The 22361-nt window shown below is 42.9% G+C and overlaps 1 protein-coding gene across 3 annotated transcripts in view; it reads left to right on the forward strand.

Moving 5' to 3' along the window:
* B3GAT2 (beta-1,3-glucuronyltransferase 2) overlaps positions 1–22361 on the forward strand; it is a 211392-nt gene that overhangs the window by 51013 nt on the left and 138018 nt on the right. For all 3 annotated transcript variants that reach the window (XM_081904931.1, XM_081904929.1, XM_081904932.1), the window contains one exon: positions 1601–1768. The gene's annotated coding sequence lies outside the window, so the exon portion shown is untranslated. The remainder of the gene's footprint in view (positions 1–1600; positions 1769–22361) is intronic.

A 22361-nucleotide genomic window follows, 5' to 3' on the forward strand; every position in this document is an offset into this window, starting at 1 on the left:
AGATCATTGGCCTGTTGGATGTTTGCTGGTTGTGTAGCTTTGAAATCACAAGAAAGTGGTCTTCTTTCTACACTTCATTGGAATCTACCTTATACAAAGTCTGACAACTGGCCCAGCTTTTTTTTGGCGATCGCTTGTAGTTGAGTAAGATTGCCTTCCATGAATATGGCCTTAACTCTGTGTCTGTAGGTGACTGTGGAGGCCAATTCTGGATCAGCACATCCTTCCACAGTGGGGACAGTGGGGAGTTGATCACAGCGAGGGTTTGCCAAACGTGCCTTCCTCTAAGCTCTCCTTTTCGTCCTGAGTTTGTGCTTCTTCAAAGTCCATTACGCCTTTGGTAGAGGCTGTTCTCCAAATGAAGCGCTCTCAGGCAAGTGTTTCCCAGATGTCAGTGTTTATACTACTACCATTATTTTTTTAGGTTTGCTTTGAGAATATATTTAAATCGGCTAGCTCAGTACTGTCAACACTGAGTTTGAAGAGGCTCTGCAGAATTTTAGGCAGGAGTCTCTCTCGGCCCTGCAATCCTACTTTTATCCTGCAACAGAAGGAGGAGAGGACTACTATTTATCAACCCGACAGGTTGACAGGGGATTCCTTTTCACCCTAAGTCTCCATGTCTTTTATCAGAGGTCTTACCTTTTGATATAAATCTTATATCACTTGATATAAATTTTGTATAATATATATATATGTGCATACATATATAATGACAAATTTTGTTTTAAGGTATTTCTATCTCTTTCCTTCCTCCTTTGAAATGAAAAAATAAATAAAAACCACTGGGTGCACATTCTAATGCAGGTGGTCCAACACATGGCCCTCAGGCCCCTTTTGGCAGTCCTTGGCAACATTTGACACACACACACACACACACACAAACAAACACCCAGCCCTTACCCAGGTATGCTGAGCTTTGGCTCTGACAGGGTCCTAGAGTCCTCCTGTCTCCTTCCCAAAGCTTAGTGCTTTCCTGGCTTTGGGAAGGAGAGGGTAAGGCTCTAGGACATGGGTAGGCAAACTAAGGCCCAGGGGCCAGATCTGGCCAATCGCCTTCTAAATCCGGCCCGCAGATGGTCCGGGAACCAGCATGTTTTTACATGAGTAGAACGTGTCCTTTTATTTAAAATGCATCTCTGGGTTATTTGTGGGGCCTGCCTGGTGTGAGTAGAACGTGTCCTTTTATTTAAAATGCATCTCTGGGTTATTTGTGGGGCATAGGAATTTGTTCTTTTTTCTTCTTCTTCAAAATATAGTCCGGCCGCCCACAAAGTCTGAGGGACAGTAGACCTGACCCCTGCTCTAGGACCCTGTCAGAGCCCTCAGGCCTCCTCTATATCTAGCACCTTACTTATCTGGCTTTGGAAAGGTGGCATGAGTACTTGGTGGGGGCATCAGTTTTTGGCCTCACTCTCCCCTCCCTTATGCAACAAGGCCGGGTTCCATGTCAATGTACTAGTATGGCCCAGTTGGCATGAAAAGTTTGACCGCCCTGCCCTAATGAAATGTGCTTCACATACCTCAGCTTACTTTTATGGGGCAAGCATATCATACAGTCCATACCATACAACTCAGAGGTTTGAATTTATTTTTTCAGGCAAAATATTCTGCACATGGCAGTCGCCTGTGTCCTGGATTGTGGGATTTTGAACTGGCCCCACATTTCAAGTTGAATAAAACCTTGCCCTTGGAGATCAAGAAAGAAGACAATGCCACACCAGTGAAAAAACGTGGAAAGATTGATGTGATTGTCAGTGCACTCATGGTAAGAATACACTCACAGTGAAGTTTTGTTTAACAAATGTGTGTGGGGGGGTGCATTCTTGCTTGCAGGGCTGGCTCAATACATTTTGGTGTCTGGGGCGAACCACAAAATAGTACGCCTCAGGGAAGAAAGGTTGAGTGAAAATCTACATTGGGAACAAGTGCGGGAGGAGACCTGCAGTGCCTCCTATTCCCCAAGAGGGGGCTGTAGACATGGTATTGGGGGGTGTCTGCTGAAGTGGCAGCAGATTCAGCCTCTAAGGAGTGCTCTGCAGTTGTTGCTGCCACTGCGGCTGTAGTGGTGGGCAATTCATTCCATGGAGGCCAGATCAGCTGCTCCCTTGGATCATGCCACCTAAGGCGGTCACCTCACCTTGTCTCTTGAGTGGGCTGGCCCTGCTTGCATGCACTGGGGGAAAGAATATATAAATTCAATGTGGAAAAACATGTGGAGGGGGGGGATGTACACGATGTGTATTCTAGGATTTTTGCTGAAATATCTCAAAACTGAGCACCTGCACATTTTTGAATTTTTGTAACCAACTCCACAGCCTTCCTTAGTGTGTGTGTATTTGTAGTACCGTACGTAAAACCAATTGGCAAAAAGCCAATAAAAAAACTGATTTCACACAGAACCTACATTTTTTTATGCCCTATTGTGAAAAATATAATGAATTTGTAAATTAACCAATCTGATTTGTTACTTGTCCCCTCTGTGTATTATTGGGGAATGAAGATAAGGAGATCTCATGGGTGAAATCCCTCAGAGTTACATATGGCAGTGTAAGGGGCAGCTGAAAAGTAGAAATGTTGGCACCATCCTTTCTCAGTCATTCTCATGGGCCCCAGCAGCTGAAGGGAAAGCTACTTTGCTAAAAATGTACTGCAGCATGCAGAACTGGTGCTGTCTGTTATGCTCAAAAAGATTGCCTGGTACTACAGTTGTTGACAGCCAATGCATAAAAATTGCTAGCTATATTTCCATTTATCTGTTTTGTCGAAGGCTTACCATCTCCCCTCAAGGACGATGTTTTAGTTCCCTCCTAGTAAAATTTTGCTGGTCATTATTGATGATCTCATGAACAAGAGCAGTCAGAGCAATGCTATCCAGAACACTGACAAAAATGGTGCATCGTGGAAATTTAAGCGCCACGTACATTTTTCACAATGTATTTTGTCATGGGAGGCAGAGCTGTACTATTAGTCTGAATCAGTGGCGTAGCGTGGGGGTGCAGGGGGGCCGGTCGCACCGGGCGCAACATCTGGGGGGGGCGCACTCGCACTCGCAGCTCTCTGCCCCCTGCTAAAATCCACGGGTTAGGGGGCGCAAATTACTTACCTTGCCCCGGGTGCTGACAACCCACGCTACGCCACTGGTCTAAATGCTAAATGTATGGTGCTGTTTAAAAATCTGAAGGATAAATTACAAATAGCAATTCTAGATCACCCTGGAAATGCAGCTTTGCTTCCCTATAGGTGTTGCTCAATGCAGCCTTGATGCTGGGGCATCTTTAAAAAAAAACTTGCCAAGAACACTTAAATTTTTTTTTAATACGTATAGTCATGGGCCCTGAAACTTAACAAGATTTATTCTATTACAAGTTTTCTATACTGCCTTGCATCAATGGAAAGAAATACCAAAGAAGTTCACATAATTTAAAAATGCAATAAAAATAATAACACTAACAATAATTACTAATCACCACTAATCAATAGTATTAATACTATTAAGGGTCAAAGGGAGCAGGCATTTCTTCAGTTGGTAAAAACAACCCACAGTTGTTGATCTCAATGGGAAAAGCATTCCATACAGTTGGTGCGACAATGGAGAAATATTTCCGCATAGTAAGGCAATTGCTGTCAGTCTTCCTTCCTTCCTTCCTTCCTTCCTTCCTTCCTTCCTTCCTTCCTTCCTTCCTTCCTTCCTAAAAATCCACTTTTTGCACAACTCCATAATCACCATGCTCTATTACAACGCCACCTAAGTGTGTGTAACTGAATGACTATCTACTTCTGCCTCGATTCCTTCCCCTTCCTCTGTGAGATCTCACTTGTGTTGAATGTTCAGTTGTGAGTTCCGTGGGGCAGGGACCTATCCTTTCATGCAGTGGGATGGTGCTATATAAATAATTAATCATTCATTGTGTAGACCAGGGGTGGAAAACCTTTGTCCCTCCACAAGTTGTTGGACTACAACTCCCATCACCCTTGACTCTTTATTTCTTTGCACTCTTGGATACCAAACAATCTCCCCTCTGCAAAAAAAGAAGATAACCTTAGGCCACAGTCCTAACCCCACTTACCTGGGAGTAAGACCCATTGAATTCAATGTAACTTATTTTTTTAGTATTCATGGTAAGGATAGCCTGTTACTATCCATGAGGTTGGTTTACTCCATAGAGAAGCCAGTGTAAGCTAAATAGTTGGATAATATCCCATTTCTGTGAGTTTAAGAGTCACAAGTTAGTAGATGTGACAGACGTACCTTTTCCTTATTAATACAAGGGAAGACCACACCTGCAGAACTTCTCATCTCCTTTGTTTCTAAAGGAGAAAGAAACATATCTGCTTAGTTTCAAGAAGGCCAGAATTGTTGGCAAGCTGCCCAATTCAACTTCCCCTGTCTTCATCACTACCTGCCCCTCACAAAGTCTAGGGCAGAAAGACGCCTTGGGCTCTTCAGGGTTCATTTCCCACTCTTGTCACCTTCAAAGTGTGATTCACAAATATGTTAAACTGATATCACCAAAACCCCATTGAGTCTCCAAATTCAATATAATAGCATGCATAATTATATCCTACACAAATAATTCTTGCATCACTGCAATTATCTGATTTTCAAAAAGAAGAAGAAGATTGGATTGTGCATTTTTTCAATAAAATGAAGCTGCACGGTACTTGAGCCTTAAACCATTTAAATCTTTAGAACCAAACTGGTGTAACTAAGTGTAATGGTTCTAGGGGTTGCTCGTGCGTAAACCGATGCCACACCTGGCTGGGTTGCCTGAGTGAACCTTTTCTGTCCGGACAGCCACACGCCTGTGGCTGTCTCAATCGCTGGCAGAATCCGTCAGTGGGCGTTTCTTGAACTTCTTCCAGCAAAGAAGCTCTTTGACGCCTAGTCTCCGCCTACTCTCCCTGTGCGGAAGCCTTCTGCGCAAGGAGGGTGTGGGCAGCAGAGGACCCTTACTCTCCCTGCTGGTCCCCGGCAAGGAGTCATGGGACCGCCTCGCCGATTCCCCCATCTGCTCCCCTTCTCCACTGGTGCTATGCTGATTCCCTTCCCCAGAAGATGGGCTGTCTCTCCCCATCCCGGGACACTCTCTGGAATCCCTCTGGAGCCCGCTCTCTCCCTCCGGCCCTGATGGCAGTTCCCTGACATTAAGATAACAAGTTTCAGCAACTTGCATTACAGCCTTGCTTCCAAGTTATGTATTTTTAATTGCAGAACTTTCACTCAAGGCTAAAAACAATTTGCACTCTTATTTGGAAGATCAGTAGAAGTGTGAATTGAACTTCTGAGTAAACATGTATGGTTTCCTAGTATCTGTATGCTTAGGATAACAGCCAGAACTCAAGTCAACAATATAGTTGAGAAGATCTCCTAGATATATTGAAAAATTCAGTTTCTAATTTTTACATGAGAAGCAAATGGGTTTTTTTTATAAAAAAAATAAATCCTGAGGCCATAAAATAATCCAGTTTTGACAAGCAGTGAAGCCAGTGACTCATCTGTATCTATAATTGGATAAAATGTTATACTTTGTCAAAGCATTATTATAAATAATAGAGAAGGGAGGTTAGGGGGGTGCATGTTCATTTTTCGTGTTGAGACAGTCCTTTGAATCAGCAGGCCATTGTCCACCCCAAGTGCCTGTCATTAGCAAGGAGAACACAATCTGCATTCATTGTTACAGGTTTTTAATTTTATTTTTGTATGTCCACTTGCCATCTCACCCTCAATGGTAAAATAAATGCAGCCCTGGCTTTCCCGCAGAAGCCTGTATTTTCTTGGAATTTACAATTGTATGGGTAAATTCTAGATAAACTGTGGATTAGAGCTTCCATCAGCTCCCTCAACCAGCATGGCCAGTGGTCAGGTATGTAGGGAGTTCTAGTCCAAAGTATCAAAATTAGTGATGTACTGAACCCCATGAAAAATATTCCTATTAACAATTTCCATCAGCTTAATTCTGCCCATTTATACAGTAAATATTACAGTGGAGCTCTCTGCCAAAGAGATAAGCCACGAGAGACTTACATGCCAACCTTTGGGCTTCCCATCTTAAAATCCAAAGGCAGGAAGGTAAAATTCCTGCAATTAAGTGGCCATAAAACAATAAAACAATATAACCATGAAGTTAGTTAGGAAGGAGCATGTTCAAAGAGATGCATGGTGTACAACTATGTGTCTTATCTCATAGCAGTAATTTATTGTATTGTTTTTATGTGTTCAGATATCCCATGGGTATCTAAATCAAATCTTGCTTTGATTTAGAAAGCTTCCATCCATCTTTTAATTGTGCTTTTAAAATGTGCACTTTTAGATTTAGCTCATAAATTAGATATTCCTGTAAAAGCTTCAAAGCATGCAAAACCCTAGTTTTGGAGCCATCCAGCCACTCTCATTTACAGAGATGCTCCTTGCTCTTTTTGTTTGCATTCTTACAGGGGGATTTGCCCTCAGCTATGCATAAAATCCTATATACAATGTCTTTCTTTCTTTGTTTGCTTGCTATGGCTTTGCATACTGCAAGCCAATCTCATCTATCCTTTATCGTGTAACGTTATTCTTACTAAATAAAAAAAAATCCTTCCAGTAGCACCTTAGAGACCAACTAAGTTTGTTATTGGTATCTCATACCAATTAGAAACTTAGTTGGTCTCTAAGGTACTACTGGAAGGAATTTTTATTTTTTATTTTGTTTCGACTATGGCAGACCAACACGGCTACCTACCTGTTATCCTTACTAGTAAAAGAAGTTGTTTTAGTTGGCTTGCGTCTCTCAGTAGCTTCTTCATGGTTTCTAAAGTTCTATACCTAGGAGAAATGTGCATACTTCTATGTGGCATTTATCACTGGGAAAACTAGGGTTGCTACTTTATCTGACAGCTAAGGGCTAGATATGTAAAAGGCAGCATTTAGACTTAGGAACAAAGCATTGCTTGCTGTATAACTTTGGTGACCTTTTGGTGAAAGAGAATTCGGGAACTAGGGAGCATCCTCTATGTACCACCCAGAACTCAGTTTCCTTGGAATGAGTGTCAGCAAAGACAAGTGCCTTTAGAATATATGGTTTTACTTAAACATATATACAATCCCAGCATAGGATGGAGGTGCACGCAGCATTAACACCCAAAAAGTCTTGCTTCCTAATTAGTTGCCGCTTTGGATCCAGCACAGAGCAAGCATGTATCTGTGCCTCCAGCTTCCAGCTCAATTTGTTATGGTTTTGCCATGATAAGCATAACCAAAGCAGTTACTCTGTGCCGTAGAACTAAAGGGTGGGCCTTCCTCCACCCACTCACCAAAAAGTCTGTTAGGTAGGAGAACAATAGTGTGTGAGAGCCAATGCCATTACATAGACAAAGGAACTAGTTTGGCAAGCTTGCTCTTGCTCATTCTACCCTACTGATATAGGATCCCAAGAACTGGAAGGGACTCAGGGCGTCATCAAGACCAGGGGTCAGCAAACATTTCCAGCAGGGGGCCAGTCCACTGTCCCTCAGACCTTGTGGGGGGGGCTGGACTATAATTTTTTTGGGGGGGGATGATGCAAGAGCACCATGATCCCCGGTGGCTGCTTACCTGTGTCTTGCGAGTGGCAGGGACTGGCAGCGGTGGAGGGATTATGTGAAAGGGCTGCTTAAAATGGCAGCCGCTCAAGCACTGCTGCTGTTGGCACCAACCAAGTCCAACCCCGTTCCTCCTCTAGGCAGGGCAGGGGGAAGCCGGGAGGAGGGAGGGAGGAGGTGGAGGCGGCGCTGCCGCAGAGGAAGGGAGAGGGAAAGAAAGCATGCACTGGTGATCCATGCGGCGATTCCCAGACCATCCGTGGGCCGGATCCAGAAGGCATTTGGGCCTGATCTGGCCCACAGCCCTTAGTTTGCCAACCCATGATCAAGGAAAAACCCTCAACTCATAATAATATAAAGAGGAGAGAGGGTAGTGTAAACAGCAGGTTTGCAAATTACTATCCAAAATAGTACAGGAACAGGGTTGGGGGAAAAAATTTTGTAGGCTTGGGAGGAGCCCCCATTAGGTGTTAGGCACTAGTCCAGCTCACAGCCGTGTGAAGGCTTGAGATTCTGAAGTGGCAGCTGCAAATTTCAAGCACTTGCGTGATAATTCTGCAACCTCTAGGGAGGCATGTAGCTGTTTCGGGCCACAACTGTTAGCCTATTCATCAAATAGTTTTGGAAATGCCACCATTTTATTCACTTTAATTACATTCATTACACCTCACTTGTTTATTAAGCACTCGTAGTATGTGCCACTTTCGCGATTCTGCATATCTGAGGGCACGAGGGGAGCAAAAGGGTTCTTAAAATACTTCTGTTTTGTGCAGTGGAAAATACTGCTCTTGTTGCCAGAATGGTAGTTTTAATACAGTGCTGACCATTCATCATGGTTTTTAAGAATAAATTTCAGAATATTCAAACTAGCCAAGCTCTCCTTTAAGTGTAAATCTTAGAATATATATTAGAAAAAGAGAGAAATTATTGGAAGTAATATGATAATCAACAACTGATTTTTTTGGGGGAAATTATTGGTATCCTAGAATGATCACAGTTGAACAGAGACAATATTGAGGAACTTGGAGAATATTAAAACAATTGTTAATGTTTTATTAGAATTGCATCATAACTGTTCTAAGTCAATGGTCTTGATTTAAGATACCGTAGATGGTTTACTTATAGTTCTATTAATGAGCTGTCACTTCACAATTACCTATAGAAATATGGATAATTGGTGGAATGGCTTTGCCAATGATTAATTATGCTAGGCTCAATATTTTGTTCTTTGTTCAGTCTATATAGCATAAAGGACATGCAGTGTACTTAATACTGGATGTAGCATTTCTCTTGGGAAAGCTAATGAAATGCATATTTGATGGAACTGCTGTCAAATGGATACAAAATGGGATTAAAATTAAACAGTGTAATTATGCATTGTGCAATGACTATTTGAGAGGAGATGTCAAATGGGCTTCTGAAAGGAATACCAGGGATCACTGATTCATTAACAATTTTGGTAGGTGAGGCAGAGAATCACACTAATCCAATATTAAAGTGATAAAAAGCTGGCAAGGGTTACAGATCTCACTGAGGGTAGGGACAGAATACGATACGTTCTGAACAAATTGAAGAAATTCAATATATGAAGAGTCTTTATAGAGTGAGATTTAATCAAGATCATGTAAATTACTTCACACAAGATACTAAAATGTGCAAATGCAGAACTAATACATGCTTGATAAAACTCTCAAATGCAACAGGAGTGAAAAATGTGCGAAGGCTGCAGTAACTTAATTTGGTTCCATCGTCTAGCAAGGAATAAAAGAAGAGAAAAGTTCACATGTCAAAAGACATAGTCCTGATCCTACAGAAGAAATTACGTTGTGGGGAACAGTCATTTCCTAGAATCCTAAAGCTGGGTTGGGACCTCAAGGAAATCTAGTCTGATCCCCTGCTGATACAGGAAACCTAAGAGGGATCCATCAAGCCTGTAACGAAGGTGATCCCACCACTAACCAAAGGAGCTTGTGGTCCCACTGTGGATCAGCTTGTAGCATCTGGAATGAGGAGGGAGCATCACCCTGTCCTTTGCCTCAGGGAGCAAGATGGCAAGGCCCAGCTCTGCAGAAAAACAAATGGCCCCACTGCAGTGGCTCTTCTGTTCAATAAGTTACTTGAGTTACATAAGAGCTAAGTTTGACCTCTGAACTTGATTTCCCCCTCACAAATATCGAAACAGTTCGCTGGTGTTATGATATGTGAAGCTGAAGTGCAGCTGTGTGTGGTTCAGGAAAACTGGCTTCCCGTACCACCAGTAATGTGTCTTTTCTGTCCCTTAGTTCCTCCCGGCTAATTACTATAATGTTGTGCTTTCAAGATTAATAACAATTACCATGCCTAGCTGATTCTCTTTTTATGCACACAACGACCACCATAGATTCTACAGTAATGGTTCAATCTTTTCAGTGTTCTGGAACGGACAATCGCTACGTACAGTAACTAAAAGCAGCTAATTCCGTACCCTAAAAGATAGGCAGGGACAGGCCTTTTCAGTTTAGCTAGGCCATAGGCTTAAAAGAAAATGGAATAATCAAAATACAGTTTTATGAAATCATTATTTTCTGCAACACCTCAGATGAGAGAGCTAAAGGATGAGGAACGTTCCATAGAACCTTCACACGTTGTGTTTCACTCCTGCTACCATGTACTGTCTTCAGCATTCAGTGTACAGTGGTATCTCGGTTTAAGAACAGTCCAGTTTAAGAAGAATTTGGTTTACAAACTCCGCAAAACTGGAAATAGTGTCTTGATTTGAGAACTTTACCTCGGTCTGAGAACAGAACGGTGGAAGGGCACTGGCTGCAGGAGGTCTCATTAGGGAAAGCACATCTTGGTTTAAGAACGGTTTTGGTTTGAGAACGGACTTCCAGAATAGATTAAGTTCATAAACCAAGGTACAGTAATATATGTACAGCATTTGTCGTCTGAGCTTAATATTTAACTGAACAAATTAATTGCCAGGCTTGCTTGCTCTTAAGATTATATTCATGATTAACATATGTGAGCATGGGGTGGGTGCTCAAAGGGGGCTGCAGGATAGGATAAAGATGAGGCATGGGAAGGGGGGTGGTCTGTGTGCCACAAGGAAGGGATGGGGGTGCAAAGGGGTTTGAGAAAAGAGGGGTAGTAGGAGGCATGGGAATGGGGTTAAATCTTCAGAATAGCTCAGTCAGTAGAGTATGAGACTCTTAACCTCGGGGTTGTGGGTTTGAGCCTCATATTCAGCAAAAGATTCCTGCATTACAGGAGGTTGAACTAGATGACCCTTGCAGTCCCTTCCAACTCTACCATTCTATGATTCTGTGAAAAGATTTAAGGGCTTCAAAGGGCTTAAGATTTAAGGGCTTAAAAGTCAGCACTTTTAATTGAGTCCAGAGTGGCCTCTGAAAATACAGAATTCAGCCTGTACCTTAAGCTGTTCAAGAAAGATAAAAGATTCTACACAATTAAAAAAAACAAACCCAGGCTATTCAGAACTGGTAGGTACCAACGGTGGGAAGAACCCATTAGCAGTGTGTTTGTAACCAGTAATGTCGTTACAATCTGCCAATAAGATTCACAGGCAGGGTAAAAAATACTGATATGGAAAGATGTCCGTATAGCATTGTCAGTCAGAGCTCATTAAGAAGAAAAATACGGCTTAGGAGACATGGGTGATTTGCTGGGTCACCTAAGAAAAAAAAGAGAGACAGAGAAAGGAATGGAAAATGTTCCAATAAGTGGCAGAGAGTAACAGATAGTTAAAAGAGCAGATGCTGTGTAGTAGCTACAGTTGCTATCACAGCCAGGGGAGCATTTGTTCAGCAAAGAATGCAAGAGATGCACATTGAAGTGACATATTGTGTAAAATAATGCAAGCAATAGTGTGTAATGGCAGAAAGCAGTGGGTATTGCTTTTGTACATGAAGTGCACAGTGAGAGTCAATGAGCCTGTTGCATCACTGCTGAGTGTTAAGGGAATGGCCATATATTGTTGAACAAACTAGGGACACAGAACAAGATTGCCCATTTTCTTACAATTTTCAGAGGGGGTAGCTCTCTACTGTAGCAAATACAGTGGTACCTCTAGATGCGAACAGGATCCGTTCTGGAGCCCTGTTTGCATCTAGAAGCAAACGTAACCCGTGTCCACACGTTTTGGCGCTTCTGCGCATGCGCATGACGTCATTTTCAGCATCTGCGCATGCACAAGCAGCGAAACCTGGAAGTTACGCACTCCGTTACTTCTGGGTTGCCGCGGAGCACAACTCAAACACGCTCATCCCAAAGCACATTCAACCTGAGGTATGACTGTAACAGTCTTGTGTTACCTTAAACAAATTTATCATGGCATAAGCCTTTGTGGACTTTGTCAGATGCATGCAGTATGTGTGTGCGCGTGTGTGTGTGTGTGCGTGCGCGTGCGCATAAGCAGGCCAGAAGCAAATGAAATGTACAAAATACACAGACAGTTACAAATACATAAAGCCAAGTGTTTCTTCACGAAACAGTTGTTAACATAGGCATCCTGGATTACATTATAATTTCCCCCCATTCCTTAAGAGAACACTGTAAACAACTAAAAACTTTGTCAGGATGAGAGTAATGCTTGTAACGTACGAGAAACTATGGAAAAACGGATTATTATTCTTTTAACAAATTAGAGAACATAAGATAAGCGGTGGGGGGGATTGATGGTAACCATGGAAGGGCAGAGGGAGGTCAAAGGATGCAGAGAATGCTAAATGAAGAGGTGAATGATGTGTTTGAAATTAAATTTGTTACTTAAAACTGCAGCAACAACAACATCGGCATCCTGTTATTGGTAAGCCAATTAATACATACTGTGTGATTTATTGTCATCATCATCATCATCATTAAAACATTGTCCTTATTCAACCCACACGTGACAGCATTGGACCTCTTTGTCATTTTCTTGCAGTAATATATACTGTGAGGCTAGGGCCAGTTCACTGTGGAGCCTGCAAACCAGCTCCTGTTTATAGATAAGCCTTTGCTAAGCTGCATCATTCAGCCAACCAGATAGCCCTGTTTCAGCCCTGTCATTGCCACTGCTGCTGCAGTCAGTTGCCTACTTGGTCTCCCTGGCAGCACCTGTCTTCTTTAGGTTGCAAAGAGGAAGACTGAGAAAGTATTGTTGAAGGGGAAGCAGCGAACCCGCCCCCCCCCCCAATTACAGCTGTTCACCTAGACAAGACAGTCCTAGCTCAGTAGTTGAAAAAGGGTAGCAGTGCTGCTGAGAAACAGCCTAAAACAGGGACTTCCAGTTTGGCTGCACCCCATCACCAGAGCTGATAACTGCTACTGTCAGTTGGAGACTTCTTTTCCAGCAGGAGGTCACCATGTAAAACAGCCCATAGAGAGTTAAAGAAAGAAGAAAGTGTTTGGTCGCACTGACTTGGTTCCCAGCTTTCCCATGAGCAGGAACCCTCAAGAGATACTCCCCCTGGCAGAAGGGAGAGAGGTGATATTTGCTGGTTTCACCCTGCTCAATTATCCCACTCCACCCCTTGCTCAAAATCCCATCTAGAGGGTTGTGGAGAACAACATGGGAAGTTGTACAAGGAGGCTGCAAGACACACAACACAACACACAGGAGTCTTCGTTGCATTGGGATTCCTTCTGTGAACCTTCCATTCAAAGACAAACGACTCAGGAGCCATGCCACTGTAATGGACCTGCACTGGTTCAAAGCCATTAAGGACTTCCTAACTTTTCAAGACATTTTACAGATGTACCTTCATGTCCCTGGTCCAGGTGAAAAGCACACCTTAGTAGGGGGCCCACTTAGTAGAGTACTTTCCACAAGTGTGATGTATGTCTCCTTTGAAGGTATAATTGCAGTAACATGGAAATAGACTCTTTAATGTAGGAGAATCAGGGGGAAACAATCAGAGATTCAAAAGGGCTTTTCTTTCTCTCTTTTTTGGCAGATGAAGAGCCTGAAACTATAACTTTTTGAGGAATTAGCCTATTCAACTTGGAAAATAGTTTAAACTGTGTACTTTGCTGCTCATTACTACTATTGAAAATACCCATTAGGTATCCATATACTCTAGCTTATCCATCATCTCTCTTGCAACCCTCATTCCACCGCCCCCGTCTTTACTTCCCCAATCTCTAAATCCTTTCTTCTGCTTCTCTACTATCCGTAGCAATTATCTCAGGCTCATTTCCCTGTCTTTAGATGGGAATTTATAGTGATGCACCATCATAGAACTAATGGTTCCCTGCCACAGACTTACTATTTGCCCCTGGGCTGGTTGCTTTCCCTCACCTTCAGTTCTCCATCTAGAGTAATATAATGATGACCTACATCTCATGTGTGGTTTGGGGGCAAACATGATAAAGTCTGGAGAAGCAAGTAGGTCACCATACTATATCATAGCTGATGGATTGCAGAACAGAACTGGCCACCTCTGACAGAGGCCTTTTAATTTTTAAAAAAGTGTTTCTTGTGCCTTTTGTAGGGTGGGTTCTTGTGTGTTCCCAGAGCTTTGTTTTGAAGTGAACTGTGTTCCATTTATTTCATATGGTTGGTGAGATTCAGATAAACCAGTTCTTCCTTTTCAATGAGCAAAACATGTAACTAGAATTCTCAGCAATTTTAAATTTATAGAGGCAAATCAATAACAGTTACACAAAGGGAGAAAAGACAGAAGTTGGCATTCACCGTTCAAGAAGGAAAAAGGGCAGAAACTATCTTAAACAAATAAAATGTCAGATTCGTTTTATAAATTTTTGTATTTGTGAATAATTATATCGAATAATTCTACCTGTGGGAATCTCTTAGGTGTAAGGTAATGCAAACAAAAAGTACAGTATCTATGGTAACAAACAAGGAACCATAGCTGTGCCAAAAGGAGACTTCAAGAGCCATTAAAATTCCTGTATCACACACTTGAAGGGCTGCATCAGAATGATCAAACCACGTGCTACAAGCTGAGTGCATACATTATGAACAGTTCAAACAGGAAAGGATATAAGAAGACTAGAAAGCCAAGTAAAATTTGGGCCAAGGCTCACCAAACTTAGAGCCAATCTACACGTGCAAATAAAATGCATGGCCATAGAGTTATTGGGACTGTACACAGGGATCACCGATGTGGTGCCCATCGGCACATGAGGATCTGCAGACCCCTCCGTTGGTGCCCCTAAGGTCCCTTCCCCTTCCACGGAAATTAGGCTTGAAAGTAGGATACTGTTGTAGCCAATGGACTAGGTTGCAGTCTGTGCTTGGTTACCAGGTGTGTGGAGTGCCTACAACAGTTCCTCCAGTTGGGCCCCCAGGCCCAAAAAACAGCGATAACCCCTGCTGTGCCATTTTAGACAACAGGTTGCAAAGCAGGCATTAATGAGGAGGCGGGGACAAGTACATATGAGTAAGGAAACTGTAAGGATCTGGGGTCCGTAAATATATGCAGAAGAAATAGCATAAAACATAATTTAAATTGCAGAGTGACTTAGCAGTTTGTATTGTGTTATCAAATCTTTCTTTGCTTTATAAGCCCCATGAGACTTCAGGATCTGCTAATAAATTTTTGACTAGAATGTTTCCAGCAGTGGCAGAGCTTCATGCTCCGGCACCGGGGGGGGGGGCGGAGAGCAGGCGGGGGTGAGGATGGCGAGAGTCCTGCCACCTGCAGGGGCGTGGCGCATGTCCTGGGGGTATGGCATGCCGCCTGTGGGGCATGGCGTCCAGCGTGGGCGGGGGGCAACCACAATGGCACCCGACCAGGATCGCGCTGCCGGGAGCAGTGCGCTCCCCCCGCACTCCTCTTCCTCCACCAGTGGTTGGAAGTGGTGGTCATCTACTTTGCTTGTAGAACACCCCAGATACAATCCCTGGCATCTCCAGGTGGGGCTGAGAGACTGCTTTCTGAAATCTTGCAAGGCAGCATGGACAATACTGAACTAGATGGACCAATGGTCTGACTCCATATGAGGCAGGTTTCTGTGTTCCTGTGAACAAGTGGGAATAGCATTTAAACTTATTTACTTCCCTTGCCTGCAGTCTGAAGTATCATGGTCCCAGTAAATGCTGTACCATGTGATTTAGCTGAATATAAAAATCAGCCACCAGTCTTCAAAGACAGAAAGTTCAGAACAACAACAGCTGGTCCCAGCTCTGGGTTTTAGGAGGCCCTTGGGCAAGACAGGTTCCATGGCTCCCCTCCCTCCCTCATTGAGCCTGTTACCCAACAGATATGATCAATCACAGTTCAGTGTCAGATAAATAAGGTAAATCGTAGTATATAACATGCATGAATTTTATCCATCAGTGAAATCTGAAAAATAAGATTTTTGTTAAGCTTTTTTTTAGTGAAGCTCCCCAAAATCATTTCAATACATTATTGATCTTTTCCAGTCAATTTGAGCCCTCTTGGACCCAAATTGGGCAAAAGGTGTGAAATCTATATTCCCAAACTGGATATTACATTTTTTAAAAAAGTAGTTCAGGGTCTTTTTTCCTTCATTTAACGCTACTTGCTATTGATGGCCAATCTGACTAATGTCATTGGCTATCATGAAAAGGCTACCTTGTATATTTACGCCAGATGGTAACAACCACCCCATTTTTAGACCCCTGGTTAATAGACTATGAAGTAGCCAATGGGATGGCCTCAAGATGTTATTGGTTTCAACTCCTACCACTCCAGTCATGGCCAATGGTTGGGGATGATGGAAGTTGGAGTCCATCTAGAAGGTACCCCTGCTCTGGCTGCATGTAAAACACTGAGGATGGCAGAAGAGAATATGCATTATTGTCTGCCCATACTACCATGGGTGCAGTAGCAGCCTATGCCAGCTGCAATGAACAAATATAGTTGTTACTGAACCATGAATATATCTGCTTTCATGGCAGTAAACACCTGCCCCTTTGCACATTTGCAGATGATGTTTGTGGTATATCCACGAAGCACTTGTCTTCATGACACTTCTCAGCCTCACTGCATGGGTGAGAATAATGAGAAGAAAGCAGCCCATCTGTATGTGAAGATTTATAGAAACAACTGACAGACACACTGGGCTTTTTGAGTTTATTTTCGCAAACATTCTGTTTTGATTAAAGCTCTTTTTAAGGGTGGTTGGTTTTTTTTTGTTATTTGTAACAATAATTGCATACTTGTAAAGTTTCCATGGAAACGGGTATGCATTTGTTTTTTAGCCAGGAGTATTGCAAATCCAAATGACAAAAATAATTGTATTTGTCACATGAAGTCAATCTTATCATCAGGACTATCAGTTCCATTGATTCCATCAACCAGAAAGCTGGGGGGGGGGGAGCACAAAAGAGTTTTGTTGTTGTTTTAAGTGTCAGTTTATTAAATTACAGTGGGTTAAACCCGCACACTTTGTGCATTGCTCTGTATTGAGCTGTGCTGCAGGTGTTAGCCTCTCTTATTCCCTCTGTAAAGAATCACACAGGCTTCGAAAAAGAGGCATATAAATTATTCTAAATAAAGAAATAACAAACATTGTTCCAGTGTTGGAAGCGGTACAACTCTGAATACCAGGTGCTAGAGATCATGAATGGGAGAGTGCTTTTGCACTTGGGTCTTGCTTGTGGGCTTCCCATAGGCATCTGGTTGGCCACAGTGAGAACAGGATGAGTCCTTCCTGGAAAGACTCTTCTTATGTTCTCCTTTCTGTCCTACTATTTCTTCAAAGAGTTTCAGCTTGTCCTGGGCAAGCTGGATCGATCAGTAGATATTTCTGCTGGAGCACCCCATCCCCCTTTATCACTGTGTCTCTGAATTGCTTTAATAAGATATTTGGTAAAGGTCCAGTCGTGGCCAACTCTGGGGTTGCGGCGCTCATCTCACTTTATTGACCAAGGGAGCCAGCGTACAGCTTCTGGGTCATGTAGCCAGCATGACTAAGCCGTTTCTGGCGAACCAGAGCAGCACATGGAAACGCCGTTTACCTTCCCGCAGGAGTGGTACCTATTTATCTACTTGCACTTTGATGTGTTTTCGAACTGCTAGGTTGGCAGGAGCTGGGACCGGGCAACTGGAGCTCACCCCATCGCGGGGATTTGAACCGCCAACCTTCTGATCAGCAAGCCCTAGGCTCTGTGGTTTAACCCACAGTGCCACCCTGGCACCAATAAGATATTTAGTCCACAGCTAAATTTTAGCCACTTTTAGTCACTTATGTAGTCACGTATGTAGCAGATCTATGAGGCATAGGAAACGCTTCACAGGCAGCTCCCTTTGCCTGAATGTGACTTGCTCCCCTTCGCTAATCCACCACAAGCTCCATTCCCCTGTTGTGCCATGAATGCTTTCCACTGTTGCCTTGCTCATGCTCACAACATCCTCACAACTACTCTATGGTGTGCATGTGCAGTTGTGAGATGAAACGAATTAATTAATTGGTGTGAATTGCCTCAGAGGGCAGAGAGCCAGTAAATGAGGTAAGATTTGAAAGCACATTCAGATACAGGTCCAAATCATAAGGCAACATATTTTTGTCTGCCATCAGGGAAGAAGTACGTGGTCCAGCCCCTTTGCTCCTAAGCTGCATTTTCAACTCCATTGACCCTGGCTGCTTTTTGAAATGACCTTTGGTAGCATGAGATCTGGTGGAGTATGGTTCATACCTAAAGCACTGGGTAACATTGGATGAACAAGTTCCTGTGCTAGCGTCACTCCCCGTAGGAACCCGGAGCAATGTGGGGTTGAGAAGGATCTGAAGGTGTGAGCTGTTCCTGTATGATCTCTAGCATTATCACACAACATGGGGAGGAACTGCATTGTAGCATCACCACTTGTGTTAAGAAGAGTAATGTCAGAAGGGGGTCTTAAGCCAATTTATGCTAAATTACCATTTCCTTGGGAAGCGGGTGGTGCTGTGGTCTAATCCACAGAGCCTAGGGCTTGCTGATCAGAAGGTCGGCAGTTTGAATCCCCGCGATAGGGTGAGCTCCTGTTGCTTCGTCCCTGCTCCTGCCAACCTAGCAGTTTGAAAGCATGTCAAAGTGCAAGTAGATAAATAGGTACCACTCCGGCGGGAAGGTAAACAGCGTTTCTGTGTGCTGCTCTGGTTCGCCAGAAGCAGCTTAGCCATGCTGGCCACATGACCCGGAAGCTGTACGCCGGCTCCCTCGGCCAATAAAGCGAGATGAGCACCGCAACCCCAGAGTCAGCCACGACTGGACCTAATGGTCAGGGGTCCCTTTACCTTTACCTTACCATTTCCTTACAATGAGCCTGCTGGGAAGCCATCTTCTGATTGCATCTAACTGTGTCATTATGGCCCTCTCATTGAAGCAACAGACAATGGTGTCCACCAGGGCAGCACTTGGGGGCAGACGTCCAGTTCTCCACTAAGCAGAATGAGCAGAAGATTCCCCCAAATGCAGCAGCGTTGGTTTGCCAAATTGTGAGTGGGTGAGGTAATGCACATGGCCAGGTAAAGGAAAGAGTCCAGACTCTAAAATCACTTAGCAATACCACTGACAGCTCTGGCTGGAGGAGGCCATATTCTTGGGTATCAGAGGCAAGGTTCACCCCTGTAAATATGAGGGGGCAACCAAAACTGTATTAGACTGCTTTCACACAAGCAAATTACAATGCAACGACAGCTAGAAACCCACTGTGAATTCACTTTGCATGTCGGCTGAAGCGCATGGTTCACCACTCTTGTAAATCACAGAATAATAACAGAACTGCAGAGTTGGAAGGGACCCTGAGAGTCATCTAGTTCAACCCCCTGCAATGCAGGAATATGCCGCTGTCTCGTGCGAGGATCAAACCTGTGACCTTGGCATTATCAGCACCATGCTCTAACCGAGCCATCTCCACCTATTGTATTAAATGTAGTATTAAATGCGAGAGCATGAAGGCTTGTTTTTTAAGCAGGCTGCTACTAACCCTGCCTGGCATAGTATATAAAAGATGAAAATATGAGTGTAGTGATGTCTGTGCATACTGACGACTGCTGGCAGGAAGCCACCGCATGCAGCCATCTCATAATATCGACTTTCAGCCACCACCAGCCTGATGATCATGTGATTGGACTTTTATTCCATCAGTTTGCAATAATGTTAGGAAACAAGCTTTTTATGCAGCAGCGTTAGTCATTAGAAGAATACACTTAATAGAAACAAGAATTGAATTAACTGAATTAATTCGTTATTGTGTAGGGGAAAACACTTTCCCATGCTGAAATGATGTAAAAAGGGCAGTAAAGTGCAATGGAATTCTGTGCTAAAAATTAGATTTGCTACCTACAGATTCTCCCTTTCCACAAAGCTCAGTGACCGTTGCCAATTGAGTATCAAAACATGATTGGCTAAATGGTATTTAATTATATAGTGATAAATTAGCATTGGGTTTTATCACTAACATCCAGATGCATGCTTTGTAAAACATGTGGCTGTATCATCCTTTACATGCTTCCTCCATTATTTGGTTTCTAATTTGGCTTTGGAAGGATACCAATTCCAGCTATTAAGTATTCACTCGTATATTAAAATTAGATATTCAGCATCGCTGTAACAGCAAGGTCACCTCTTAGCCTTATTATAATATCAGAACAAGATCATTCCTTGAGACAGAGACATGAAATTGTTCTCTCCCCGCTTGTTTCACAATTTGACTTGCACTTTATAAGTATTACAGTCCAATGACTCCTCTTCTTGTTACCCACCTCATGCTTCAGTAGGCAGCTGCCTGTGATCTCATAAAGTCACTTTAGGACCACAGGAACATTGTTGTGTTGGTACAAGGGACATAAAGGATGAGTAATGTGCTGATGAGTAATGTGCAATGCACATCAGTGATATTGTATAGATGGTGATAAATAAACGAGACTTGCATGGTATTGATGCAAAATGATAAGGTTGAACAGCCTACTTGTCGGCAGTTCAGATATTGTTGTGAGAGGAGCCATACTGCAACAGAATTGTTCTCTTAAACTGTGACCAAAGATAACACTTTGAAAAATGAAACTGTTGTTGCACCTTTCAATAGTGCATATCATATAGGCAGGAACTATTTACAGTTGATCCAGGGTGCATGCATCTAAGGGCTTACCCACATTCTTCTGCCCTGCCCTTTCCAGGCACAGATCTGCACATAAAAGCTCAGTGTCTTGAGTATGTGTGAGGTTTTTCACCCCAGCGTTTTCCCCATGAAAGCCTGTGGTGATATTACCCCTTTAAGACTGGTTCATGGGAATGGGTTAGAACCTCAGAAATAATGAGCTTACATACAGCTGTCTCCCTTAAGGCTTCAAGGCTGGTGTCCCAAGGTAATTGGGTGGAAGAGGTGAACACCCTTGGTCTAACTTCCCTGGATTGGTGGGAGCTCTCAGTAGCCAGCCTGCCAAGCCGAGGTCAGCATCTATTTGGGCTTTTAACAGCATCTTGTTCCATTGCTCAGCCTACTGAGATTTAAGTGTAAGCGTTTTTGTTAATTAGCTGGATGAGCTTGTGTTTGTTGTTTTCTTACCTTCTGAGCTATTTTAATCTGTGTAATTATTTGGAGTTTTTCCTCTCTTGTAGGGTTTTGTCGGTGTATGATTTTATGAAATTTGGTCTGGTCTGAGTTCCTGAACTCTTTAATTTTGACCATGCTTTTTGGAACAAGTGTCACCCACCACTTTTTAGCATTCAGTTGGAACAAACATCAATACAGGTGTCCTATGGATTGATGTTGGCTCCGATTGTGCACTAAAGAGTGGGTTTTTGTGAGGAAAGCTCTGGAGAAGGGGGGGAAAAGGGTGCTCAGACACAGAACTTTAAATCATGGACCTAGTGCTGGATTTACATATAAGCTAAACAAGCTATTGCTTAGGGCCCCACTCTCTTGGGCCCCCCAAAAAAAATTTTAAGGAAAAAACCTGGATGTACATTTCCAAAATATAAGATAAAAAACAAATAAAAAAACCTACATACAGTTAGAGCTTAATACTGTAATTATTTCAGTATTAATATAACGGTACTTCTTCTTAATTGTATTTCACTATTAATATACTTAATTGTATTTCAGTTCAATTACTTTGATAAAATACATATTTTGTTATGTGCAAATGGCTTTAGAGACCTATTAGGTCCATAAATTACCATATAGCATATATTCAACAACAACAAAAAGTGACAATTTGTTGTTGACAAAGAACAGCTGGACATATAAAGGGCCCCATTACCTTCAGTAACTTAGGGCCTTATCAAACCTAAATCCGGCCCTGCACGGACCATGGCTGAAAAGAGCTGAGTAAAGGTAACTGTGGATAAGCCTTATGTGTTGCGTCTGGTTCAGTGAATCTAATCCCTGTAAACTAAAGGAATCAATGCTGAACCGAGCTATTCAGATAACGTCTTGTATGCCATACAGCGTTTTGAACATATAACTCCCAGACATCTGGCAACTGTGTCACAGGCATAGCAAGCAGGAAATGTCTCTTAAAGAAATAGCAATAGCTACTTATTTTAGCAGAAGTAACTGTAACTTATAAGAGTAGAAGTGGAGGAAAGGAACCAGGACAAAACTATAAAAGGGTTTGGCAGCCACAGCAGGCACCATCTGGAACTAGGTGATTCTATATCCATTGCCTCTAAACTCACTGAGGAACATTGGAAGAAAGTTGGCTGAGAGTGGAAATCCATTCACTTTTCAGAAGCGAAAAGCCTTTGTTTGAGGAACCTTGGCAGGGGTTTGGCATAAGTGCCAGCAGACCAGCTGTCCAAATGCAATGCAGAGTGGTCACTTCATTGTTCTGGGCAACCTTGCAGAGTAGCTGTTAGCACTTCAGTCAAGGAAAGCTGTAATGGCGACTAAAACTTG

Source organism: Podarcis melisellensis, assembly GCF_964234715.1.
Source record: "Podarcis melisellensis genome assembly, chromosome: 3".
Taxonomy (NCBI): Eukaryota; Metazoa; Chordata; class Lepidosauria; order Squamata; family Lacertidae; genus Podarcis; species Podarcis melisellensis.